Source organism: Podarcis muralis, chromosome 2 (genome assembly GCF_964188315.1).
Source record: "Podarcis muralis chromosome 2, rPodMur119.hap1.1, whole genome shotgun sequence".
Taxonomy (NCBI): Eukaryota; Metazoa; Chordata; class Lepidosauria; order Squamata; family Lacertidae; genus Podarcis; species Podarcis muralis.
The window spans coordinates 82,953,929-82,966,269 of record NC_135656.1 but is presented as its reverse complement, the minus strand read 5'-3'; positions in this window follow the sequence as shown (position 1 = coordinate 82,966,269).

Here is a 12,341-nt window from a genome sequence, read left to right as displayed (position 1 = left end):
AGGCCCCGTTAGCTAAAGTCGTGCTTCAGGTTAAGAACAGTTTCAGGTTAAGAACGGACCTCCGGAACGAATTAAGTTCTTAACCTGAGGTACCACTGTAGTCGAATTCAACTGGACTTAACCGTCCCGGGGTCCTTTACCTTTTACCTTTACCTTTGTTCAAGGGCTATTGAGGTAACAATAGGAAAGCTTTCTAGGCAATTCCAAGTGCTGTGCAAACATCATAAATTATTGCTTGGTGAGGACCGTATATCCATAGCAAACAAGAAGCATGCAAAGAGAGCCATGGCCTCTAATTTGACAAACAGGCCCCATCACCTAGGCAACGAGACACCAGCCTTTTCTGAGGGAAGAAAGTGCTGTGACCCAGGTCATGTGTGATGGAACTATAATGCCCCAGGCTCAATCCTGGTAATTCCAGATGAACCATAACAAGTAGCAGACCTGGGAAAGACTTCTGCTTGCAACACTGGGAAGCCGCTGCCAGATTAAATAATGGTGAGTGGCGTAGATCAACAAACCGATTCAGTGTGAGTCAGCTTCTAACAGCAAGTGGCCTGATCTATCCCTCCCTCTGGCTTAAAAGTTTCTCCACACTCTGATTCAAACTAGGCGTTGGGTGGAAATGACCCCAGACCGGGATCCTGGGTCTTGGCAGAACATCTAAATAGATGTCACATCAGTGAACATGCTTCCCAAACACGCTTGTAGGTGAGGTGCAATGTGGAGTCGGGGGGAGAATCTCACTCAATGGAGAAGAGGATGCTTCAGCCTTCCTCCAGGTGTTGACTCTCCTCTGCATCCCTCTCCCATACTCTTTTCATTGGATGAGGAGTGGTGGCCATCATCATTAGGCACCGCCTTCTTCCCACAGATTCTCCTGCAAACACCCTCCAGCCCCACATGAGCATTAGGAGACAAACCTGAGGTTTTAAGCCCCATGTTTGCTTCATGGCATTTAGTTCTACCCTAGAAAGCACCGCGGGGAGGGTGGTTTGAAGAGGGGAGGTGCTAGGCAGGGAATGAGTGCTTACCCCTTCTCCCAGATGCATGCCACATTCAGCAGGGACTCAGTGGAAGTGCTGGCCTACATAGGGCTCCATTTCAGTTCCAGCCCCAAGAGGTAAGCCTTTATTTTGCTGCCACAGCCCAGAGGGCACCTCATTTCCAGGTCTGACAGGTGGGTGGGTGCTGGGCTACATGTTGTCCTATCTATCTCTGCACCGCTGTAGACGCAGAAATGGGGGTGATGGGTAGTTTGCACTAGAACTGGAGCTGATCTGTGGCTGATCAGCAGCTCCTTCTTCTTCAGGCATACATGCTAAGTTTCTGGGACCACTTTGCACATTGAGTTGTAGCCAATGTTAGTCGCACCCAGAATAAGCTCATTGAAATCAATGGACCTAAGTTGTGTCCATTAATCTGGACACAACCCATTCTACTTGCAGTTTTTGGTGTACACCTCAGACACTATGAATATCCACCTAAAAATGTGTTAGGGTTAGCTGTGCACAGTTCCCCTAAGAACCATCTAACTTCCATATGTTTCCCACTTCCTCTCTTCCCTTGGTCTAGGCCAGGGGTAGTCAACCTTTTTATACCTACCGCCCACTAATGCATCTTTCTTGATGGTAAAGCTTTCTTACCGCCCACAGTAACATGTGCCGTAGAACCCCCTACCGCCCACCTGGAATCCTGCAACACCCACTAGTGGGCAGTAGGGACCAGGTTGACTACCCCTGGTCTAGGCAAACCCTTGCTGCAGGCCTATGCTTAGAGCCCTCCCAGGGAATGGTATATATAAAACCCAATTTAATAAGCCTCTTAAATGAAAGGCACTTCTAGGGAGTATGAATTAATAGTCAAATTGCAACAAACATGGATCATATAGGCACCACTCATCAGACTGCTGCAGTTCACGGCAGTAATATTTTCTATGTACCCTCTGTACAAAGTGATTCTTCTTGCACACAGAAAGCAGGCATCTATTGCCCTTGACACCCAGCTTCTCTGAAGTGCCCCATATTTTCCAGAGTATCATAAACATGGACATCCATGTTCTCGATACCTTTATATAATCCTAAGACTGCTTGCATAACAGATGAAATGACACAAACAAAGCAACCATTCTTCAAACGTGGTGGTTGTTTTTTTATAGAAGCTATTCTGTTCTACCTCTATATGGCACTGAGCAAAAAGTACATGGAGCTTTGATGGGATTTAATGGCCCTCAGGGCTGGAACGGGAACATGAAACACAGAAGGTGTGTTTCTTCCCCGTTTCTCAAATGAAACAAGGAAAGAAGCATTAATACTGACTGGATCATGTTGCGTAAAGGCGGTGGGTTGTGTTCAGAGGCAGGCAGACCACAAGACAAGGGGACAGGAAGCCAACCTTAGGCAGCAAATGTTGGGCACAATAGCAGACTGAGAAGGAGACCACCTGACCTTTGAGCTCCATACACCAAGGCCTTCTACTCTATAGACCACATAGGAATGAGCAGGAACTGTGCAGTTCATCGTAATACACATGCTAGATGGGGGCTATTTGGGTTTTACTTTTAAAGGACAAAAAATGTCTTGTGCTCTGGCCTCAAGCTTCTTTCAGGGTTTTATAGGAGCATAAAACTGGGGATGCGGGTGGCGCTGTGGGTTAAAGCCTCAGCGCCTAGGACTTGCCGATCGAAAGGTCGGTGGTTCGAATCCCCGCGGCGGGGTGCGCTCCCGTTGCTCGGTCCCAGCGCCTGCCAACCTAGCAGTTCGAAAGCACCCCCGGGTGCAAGTAGATAAATAGGGACCGCTTACTAGCGGGAAGGTAAACGGCGTTCCGTGTGCTGCGCTGGCTCTCCAGATGCAGCTTGTCACGCTGGCCACGTGACCCGGAAGTGTCTGCGGACAGCGCTGGCCCTCGGCCTATAGAGTGAGATGGGCGCACAACCCTAGAGTCTGGCAAGACTGGCCCGTACGGGCAGGGGTACCTTTACCTTTACCTTTAAAACTGGCTATATCCTCTTTGCTTCTAGACTTCAGATTTTCACACACACCAAAGCAAGGAAGACTTTAATTTGACAGCTAATGGTTGAGGGTCCCTAGCTTAGCATTACAAGGGTTTAAAAAGCAGCCATTTTGAGATGCTCAGACCAAAGGGAGGCTACTGATAGTAGAAACATGCCCTACCAAAGTTTACTTTGATAACACAAAGAATGGGAGAATCTCTCAAACAAGAGGGAACAAGTTTAAGTGCCGGCCATTGTCTGCTCAGGAACCTGAGGGATTCACTGCCCTTCTCCAGCGAGGCAGCTCATCCTTAGGGCTCGATCACACGCAGTAATGTTTGCACAACGTGGTACCCTGACATCATGCACCATAGAAAGGAAATCATGCAGGGGAAAGGTCCTTCCTAGCAAGCATATGTGCTGGGTCAGCCTAAACTACTAAGAGTTCCACAGCATTCTTTTCCGGGGAAATCTCACAGCGTTGCGAAATTGCATTTTGCATTCGTACTCAAAGATGGGAAAACTATGCCGTCGACATTAAGGACAATGTGTCATATCCAGCTTCAGAGTCCGGAGCAGAACACAAATCTCCCCACTATGCAAAAGTGGAACATAAAGCAACAGGTGGGTAGATCCATGGACCGAGGTGATGGCTATACACATGATGTAAAGGAGAAAAGAGTGGAGATTTGACTGAGTCCGTCATACATATCTTCTCACACCTCTGGAATGAAGTTTAAAAGACAATCTCAGGTAGTTTAAAAGACTACCTCAACCTCAGGCAGCAACTTAGCTTAGAGGCTGCAGGGCAGACCACAGGGCACACATTTTCTTTTGCCACTTTCCACTTCTCAGAATTTGCTACCTGAGGCAGACCCTCCAAGTGTCCCTATTGTCCAAGGACAGTTCTGGATTTACAGAAGCCATCCTAGTTTCTGATTTGATCCAGAAATGGCCTTCTTTTCCTTAGGATGTCCTTATTTTCGTCAGAGGATATGGAGTTATGCGACCCCCGAGCCAAGGAGATAAGTAACTATACAACCTTTAGAAGACATCTGAAGGCTGCCATATATAGGGAAGTTTATTTAATGCTTAATGTTTTGTTATGATTTTATATATTTTGGAAAGCTGGCCAGAGTGGCTGAGGCAACCCAGTCAGATGGGTGGGGTAAAGATTATAAAATACTAATACTACTAATAATAATGGAATAGGACGTCCCTATTTTGATCGGAGAAATGTCGGAGGGTATGCAGAGGCAGCTGCCTTACTCTGCTTCATGGAAAGGCCAGTCCTGCTCCTCATTGCAGTTCAAAAGCACTGGTGCTGTTCCTTAGGCCAGTCACTACTTAGCTTCCTTTTTCCCTCTTGGAATTCAACTGGCAAGATTCAATTCATTTATCTCCATCGAGGGGTAAACACAAAAACAAACGTCTCCAGCCAGCAGCAGGGAAAGACAATCCCTGTACAGTGAGAATAAATCATCTCCGCTGCCTCTGGCTGAGGACATCAGGCTCCATTAGCAGGGCATGTAAACACAAGGTCACCCTGCTGCCAAGAAGAAGTGAAGCAGGGGAGAGAGAGCCGGCCGAGGAGACCTAATTGAAAACACCAGCATGTTCATCTCCAGCCTGGCTTACAGCGAGTGAGAAGTAAACAGAAACTCAAAGAAAAAGGGGCTGTCTGCATCTGGGTGGCTCGCTGGCATCACTCGTCTTTGCAGATGCAGCAGAGTTTTGTTGTTGCCTTTCTGTATTATTTCCCTCTTTGTCGAAAGGCTCTATTACATAACCTGTTGTGCAGAGAATCTATAGAGGCTCCTGGCAGTGTCCCAGGGCCCCTCCCTTGAAGTCCCAGAGAAGGAACATTCAGCTGCTGTCAACAGCTGGAATTCCTAGAAGTGAAAAAAAGGAAAAAGACAAAAGGTCGTACAAGGTCCAGGGAACAAGGCAAGCCAAAAGGGGGGGAATGGTGAGAATGATGGGTGGCAGAGTGTGAAGGGACTCTCTGTCTGCAAATGTGCACATGGAGGGTTTCAAGGCAAACTCTCGCAAGCCATTAACTTGTCCGTCTTGGCTTGTTTACCCCAAGAAAAACAGTCCAGTTGATTTTGCTACGGCCTCTTCTTGTCAATTAAGCACTTTTTTTTCTGGCACTGTAGGGACACCCAAGAATGCCTGCTGGCTGTTTTCGCTCTTCTTGACGGATCTGAAGGAGGAGGCACTCTTACTTTCCCACTTCCATGACCCACTTGCCACTTGATTGTGGAATTGAGTGCAAAGCCTGTTGTCTTATACTTGAAAGGCAGAGCCGGAGAGTCAGCTCTGAGTTTAAAGCCTCATCCATCATCATTGTTGTTCCATGTGGATAGTGAGCATCCTGTATCTCCATTAATTCTCTGCTGTCTATATGCCATTCCCCTCCAAATCACTGTCTTCCCACCCTTTCCCCTCCCTCCGTTTGGATTTTCCCATACCATGGATGCTCCAGAACGGAGAGGATGGACGAGGCCTAAGATTTCCTCAGTCTGTACTCAACAGTGGGATAAGAAATTGAGCCTGGATAGCTGATTGCAGGTTTGATCCCCTTATGGGACTGGTGCATATTCCTGCATTGCAGGGTCATCAAGCATGGGCAAACTCGGCCCTCCAGATGTTTTCGGACTACAGTTCCCATCATCCCTAACCACTGGTCCTGTTAGCTAGGGATGATGGGAGTTGTAGTCCCAAAACATCTGGAGGGCCGAGTTTGCCCATGCCTAGACTAGATGATCCTCAGGGTCCCTTCCAGTTCTACAATTCTATGATTATGATGGTCATTCCCAAATAGGACACTGAGGCTGCCAGTGCATCCTTGAAGATTTAGGAAATAAATTTAGGAAAGTTGGGAAATAATGGGAGAGGAGGAGGAAGCACCGGGGGGGGGGGGAGACAGCTGATGGACACTGTCTTTAGAAAGCATTCCAGACCCCCCTCTCCCAGAACCGGGTAAGCCTTGAAATTAGGAGAGCAAAGAGCTCAAAGGCAGAGAGCACTTATCAGCACCCGTAGAGATGATGAGATTGACGAATGAGGAAGTGGGAGAGACAGGGGGTGGAGTGGAGATTCACTTGGGACAACGGCATTATCCAAGAGGCTGGGTTCTATTGCCTCTCTCTGTAAATATTGAATAAAAAGCGGACGGTAAGAACCTTCCTTGGCTTTGTACATTCCTAGGCAACCAGCCACGGGAGTCGCTGGCAGCAGCCTGACACAAAGAGAATAAAAACACAGGGAGACTTATACCCTGGTTCTCTGTTGCAATGTAGGAACAAGCCAGTTTGTTCCAGGCAAAAGGATACTCCACAGCTCCTCCAAGGATTTCTTCCCTGGCCACCATTTATTTAAGAGTCATGGTCGCTCAGTAGACTTGTTGAGGGGTGCTGCTCAGAAATAAAGCAAATTCAGATAAATTGAAGGATGAGCCAAGACTTTGCAGCAGTCTATTCTGAGGGCTCCGTAATGATACCTCGAAGGGGCTCAAGGGGGTAATTTTAAGGCTCCGGGCTCATAGCTCACAAGTCCTGACCTCCCACTTCAAAACACTCCACTGCAGGGGTATAAATTATACAGCAACGTAAGAGAGATGGAGAGATAATTGGAGGGCGCTGAAGACGGCAGGGTAAACACAGGGCCACAGAGACTGTATTTTTATCCTTCAAATAATACATGAATTTTATTTTTAAAGAGGTTAATCTTGGAACCTATGCTCCATTTTTGCTGCCCTATGCATTAAATTAACCCCAAAGACAAATCCATTACTAGCCAATTTTGTTGTTTGGGTCAAGCAGATTTTCCTTTACAACATCTCAAAAACTTCTGATAGCTTCTCCAAAGTAAAACGATACAATTGACAATAAAATAACCAAAGATTTCTAAATACAAAGGATCAATAGTAGTGGGGCTGTCGCTCAGTGGTTAGAGCATCTGTTTGCAAGCAGAAGGCCCCCAGCAACTCCAGATAGGTCTGGGAATGTCCTGTCTAAAACCCTGGGGAGTTCCTGCCAGTCAGTGTGGACAATATTGAGGTAGATGAAAAATGGCCTGACTCGGTGTGAGTCAGCTTGCTGTGTTCTGTGTTCGAACTAGCCCCAGGCTAACAGCATGAATTTCAATGCAATGCCTGTAAAGGTAAAGGTAAAGGGACCCCTGACCATTAAGTCCAGTCGTGGCCGACTCGGGTTGCAGTGCTCATCTCACTTTACTGGCCGAGGGAGCCGGCATTTGTCCGCAGACAGCTTCCAGGTCATGTGGCCAGCATGACTAAGCTGCTTCTGGCGAACCAGAGCAGTGCACAGAAACGCCGTTTACCTTCCCGCCGGAGCGGTACCTATTTATCTACTTGTACTTTGGCGTGATTTCGAACTGCTAGGTGGGCCAGAGCAGGGACCGAGCAACGGGAGCTCACCCTGTCGCGGGGATTTGAACCGCTGCCCTAGGCTCTGTGGTTTAGACATGTGAAAAGGGTCTAGTAGACTCAAAACTTAACATGAGCCCACAGTGTGGTGCAGCAGCAACAAATACTAATGCTATTTGAGGCTGCATCAACAGAAGTCTAGTGCCCAGATCAAGGGAGGTAATAGTGCCACTCTATTCTGCCTTGGTTCTGGGCACCACAATTTAAGAAAGATATGGACAAACTGGGTGGAACGTGTGCAGAGGAGGGCAACCAAGGTGATCAAGGGTCTGGAAACCAAGCCTTATGAGGAATGGTAGAGGGAGTTGGGTATGTTTAGCCTGGAAAAGAGGAGACTGAGAAGAGATATGATAGCCATCTTCAAGTATCTAAAGGGCTGTCACATGGAAGATGGAGAAAGCTTGTTCTCTCCTGCTCCAAAGGGTAGGAACTGAACCTATGGCTTCCAGTTACAAGAAAGGAGATTCTGACTAAACACCAGAGGCTGTATTTTTACTCATCTGTGGAAGATGAGGGGGGCTCAGGAGCACACCCTGCTCTGATGGAGCAGGGGGATTCGGAGGGGAAAGTGGGTTCAGTGGTGCCACCCAGGGAGAGCTGGCACATCAAGAGGAAACAGGGAACTCAACCCCCTAGGCAGAAAGCCTGTCTACAGTTCAGGAAATCCTGAAGGGGCAGGGATTCTTATGTGTACTGGGTATTCTCCACCTCTGATTAAACATTTGGCATGTAGGTGGGGAAACTTGTTGGAACAACCCCCCGGCTCCCATTCAGCCTTGGAACCCTTCTTACTACTCTCAGATGCCTGAATGCTGGCCCTTGCTCCTGGGCTGGATTGTTTGGTTGCTGTTCCCTTGCCATTTAAGAGCTGCTAGACGAGATTCTTGTTTTTCCTCGATGCCAAGTTTGTACAGTTACACTGCTATAATACATGTTCACATTTTTCTTTCTTTATTTCAAGTAAGAGTACCTGTCATGGGTTTTTTTGGCAGGAAATAGGACAACCAGTCCCACTAAAGCCATCCTAGTTCCATAACCAAGCCCAATACCTGACAGAAATGGGTCAAGGGAGGATGCAACGTCTGTGTACGCCTTAATTTGCCCTGGCACCATCAATTTGATTGATTTTCTTAGATTTTAAAAACAGGTTGGCTCCATCCTCCTCATCTAAAGACAGTTTCTTCAGGAGTGGGCAGACAACCACCTCTTTTAACAGAGAACGGTCCCTCCCTCCCTGCAGTGGAATGCTGACGGTTTCAGCCAGTAGGCTCCTAAGCTTCACTCAACTGGCCTTAACAAGCCAGGATGGGCAAGAATCTCACCACATAATTGCCTTCCCAACCCCAAGCTCTCTGCTGACATCCTCAGGGCCACAATGCTGAAATGATCTAAGTCACTTCTAGTCTTCATTGCACCAAGAAGGCCTCTAGATGACTGACACAACAATGCAGGAGGGAAAAAAGGAATAAACTGTCACCCTCTTTCAGTTCCACATCTGTAAAAAACCCCAAAGCAGGAGTGGCTGAGGGCTGTTGTGCTGGCAAGCGCGATGAATGACACAACAACATCCACATCTACTAAGCCAAAAGGATTTAACAAACTCCAGATGATGACAGACAAACAAAAGACCCAGCCAAGATTAGACCAATGATTTTCTTAAAATGACATCAGGAACTTGTATCCTCAGCTCAGCATGCGAGAGACACACATCTCCCATGATTCCTTTCAACCTAGAAGATGTTTTCTCAAGCCAGGCTGACACACTTCGCAACAGCACAGGGCTGAGCCGAGATATTTGCAAGGGCAACAACAACAAAAGGCAAGCTAATCCTCGTGGCAATTTCTACATATCTGCTTTCAGTTTAGGAAATGTAACTAGGGAATGGGTCCAATACATGCTGTCTTAGCAACCGGGTGACAGGAATTTCTGATTACTTACCCAAATTTATTTCCACTGCAATTTTGGCTTTCTATATGATTGATGTTTAGGAGACGAAGACGTAATCCATCCCTGAGGTGGGCTTTGTTTATGTTGCACTGCAAGTGACTGAACTGTACAAAGAAAAGCCAAGTGCTGAAACCTGTATAAATGAGATATATTTGCATTTATACATTTAAAAAGCATAATAATGCATTTTAGTTCATGTAAAGGGGTAGCTTAGGGCACTTAAAGCATAGCTCTCTGAAGCTTGAAAATTCTTCTGAAGCATTCTGGGTTCAGAGGCATTATTACCAGGAAGTTATTACAGAATCATAAAATCGTAGAACTGTAGATTTGGAAGGGGTCTCATGGGTCATCTAGTCCAACCTCCTGCAATGCAGAAAACGTTTGCCCAACATGGGGCTTGAACCCATGACCCTGAGATTAAGAGTCTCATGCTCTGCCAACTAAGCTATTCCCTAGTCCTAAAGCCCATTAGCTTTTTCTTTTAAACAAGAAAATTCTATGCTTGTGCAGAATTGAAGAGTAGCCCTAAGGTGTGTCCTGCACAGACTAAGAGGCATCCAAGGACTCAGCTATACAGCTGCAAATAAAAGGTTTTAAATGTGTTGTAGGGACGCGGGTGGCGCTGTGGGTAAAACCTCAGCGCCTAGGACTTGCCGATCGCATGGTCGGCGGTTCGAATCCCCGCGGCGGGGTGAGCTCCCGTTGTTCGGTCCCAGCTCCTGCCCACCTAGCAGTTCAAAAGCACCCCCCCCCCCGATGCAAGTAGATAAATAGGGACCGCTTACCAGTGGGAAGGTAAACGGCGTTCCGTGTGCTGCGCTGGCTCGCCAGATGCAGCTTGTCACGCTGGCCACGTGACCCGGAAGTGTCTGCGGACAGCGCTGGCTCCCGGCCTATAGAGTGAGATGAGCGCACAACCCTAGAGTCTGGCAAGACTGGCCCGTACGGGCAGGGGTACCTTTACCTTTACCTTTTTTAAATGTGGTGTAATGTGCAATATACAAGTGTGACACTAGATGGTGACAGTGAGCTATGCCAAATTCAATGTATTTTTCAAAATGTTTTTTTAAAAAAAAAAAACACCTGCATTTTCACGGTGTTTTTAATATATGTGTAGATTCCACCCAGGTCTTATGCAGATTGCAAGGGAGTGAGGAGCTTCTACTTTGTCACCCACAGGAGGGTACTGCCAATATGACACACCAAAGTTCCTTATTGGCTTTGCACTGTTTGGAACCTAGACTCTAGAGGAAGGTATTTTGCCACCTAAAAAGCCAGACCTCCCTGGCAAAACACGCAGCGTTATGTGGCAATAAAAGTTCCTTTTAATTGCTTAGCCTAGGAATGATCCCAACGTATGTCAACAGCCGCTGGGGATTCAGGAGGGCCATAAATGGTTATTCATTAATGTAGGAAGTGTTGATACTTTCACACATCAGATACTGGCAAGCGCCGAACAGGTCTACCACCTCCTCATCGGGACTGAGTAAAAGTGCCCCGTATGCATTTGGATTGTTGATTGGTGAAATTGGGAAGGCATAAAGGCATGCTGTTCATCAGATTGCCAGGAGAACCAGTTAGTAGGCGGGAGGTTTCGCTCTGAAATATTAAATCCTTGCACTTTTAGGCTCTTCTTATTGGGCAAGGTTAATTTACTAGCCCTTCCAATCTGGGAGGACTGTCTCTGCATCCTTGCTAGCCTGAAATTCATTCAGAATCACCAGTAACCTGAGATCTGTGATATATATGGAACTGTGCAAACTTTTATTCTGCCTGGTGTGTCTCTATCCCTGAAAGGGCCACAAGTGCAATGGGACTCAGAGGATGGGTCCAGCATATGCAGCACGGACAAGAAGCCCAATGAGCCTTAATCTTCTCCAGTCAGAACAACTCTTTCTGCATGCAAGAGATGGATTTTAGCTCTGCCTGCTTTATGATGTTCTTGTTTTCCGCAGGCTGGGGAGGTTGGTGCCTTTGTTTATTTACACAGGAAGCATTCAAGCAGGTTCACTTCTCCAGCACAGAGGAGACCATGATGTCAGTGTTTATATAAAGGAGGCATGGGGAACCTTTGGTCCTCCTGATGTTGCTCCCAGCAGCCCCAGCAAGCAGGGCCAATGGCCAGAGGTGATGGGAGCTGCAGTTCAGCAACAACTGGAAGGCCAAAGGTTCCCCACACCTGCTATAAAGCCCAGATGGACAACCTGTGGCTCAGGGATCCTATACAAGTCCAGTCTCATTTTCCATGGCCTCAGCACCTTCTGAAGCTGCCCCATCTTTCCATCTCATCAGAGCCCCCCCCCCCCTTCACATTTCCCCCTTCCCCTTACTTTATTTGCAGATTTACAAACCACTTTGCAACCGGACCTGACCAAAGTGGTACAGTATATGTACAATAAAGACTGGCTATAGTCCAACCATGTAAGCTTTGTGCAAGCAGATCAGAACGAGTGCTCAATAAATAATCTGGAGCCACTGGCAGTGGAAGAGGAGTGCAGGGGGGGCGCATTGTCCCCGGCATTATGGTCCCAGTGAAGTGCCATCATGGCTGCCCCCCTGCCCGCGCTGGGATGTGCCCCCGGGATGTGCGTCAGCCACGTCCACACCTGCTCTAGCCCCCCCCCCTTCCCGGTGCCAGAGCATGAAGCTCCGCCACTGTCTGGAGCAGCCCTTGGCACCATGGTAGTAAGAAGGTGCATTTTTAATTTGTTTACCAATTTCCAATGCTGTCTGAAAACACAACCCTGCTTAGGCTTATTTGAGAATCTGCTCTCAATTTTCTGATTCCAAGAAAGTGCGTTGTGCTTAGGATCTCAGTGCCGATTCTTTTCTTTTTGCATCTGTGCTTTACGGTCTGTATAATTAATCCTCAGAGGCAAGGCTTTCTTGGCTCCTTTTTGTTTTGACAGAGCAGCCTGGATCTTTTCCTCCCTAGGATGACCTGT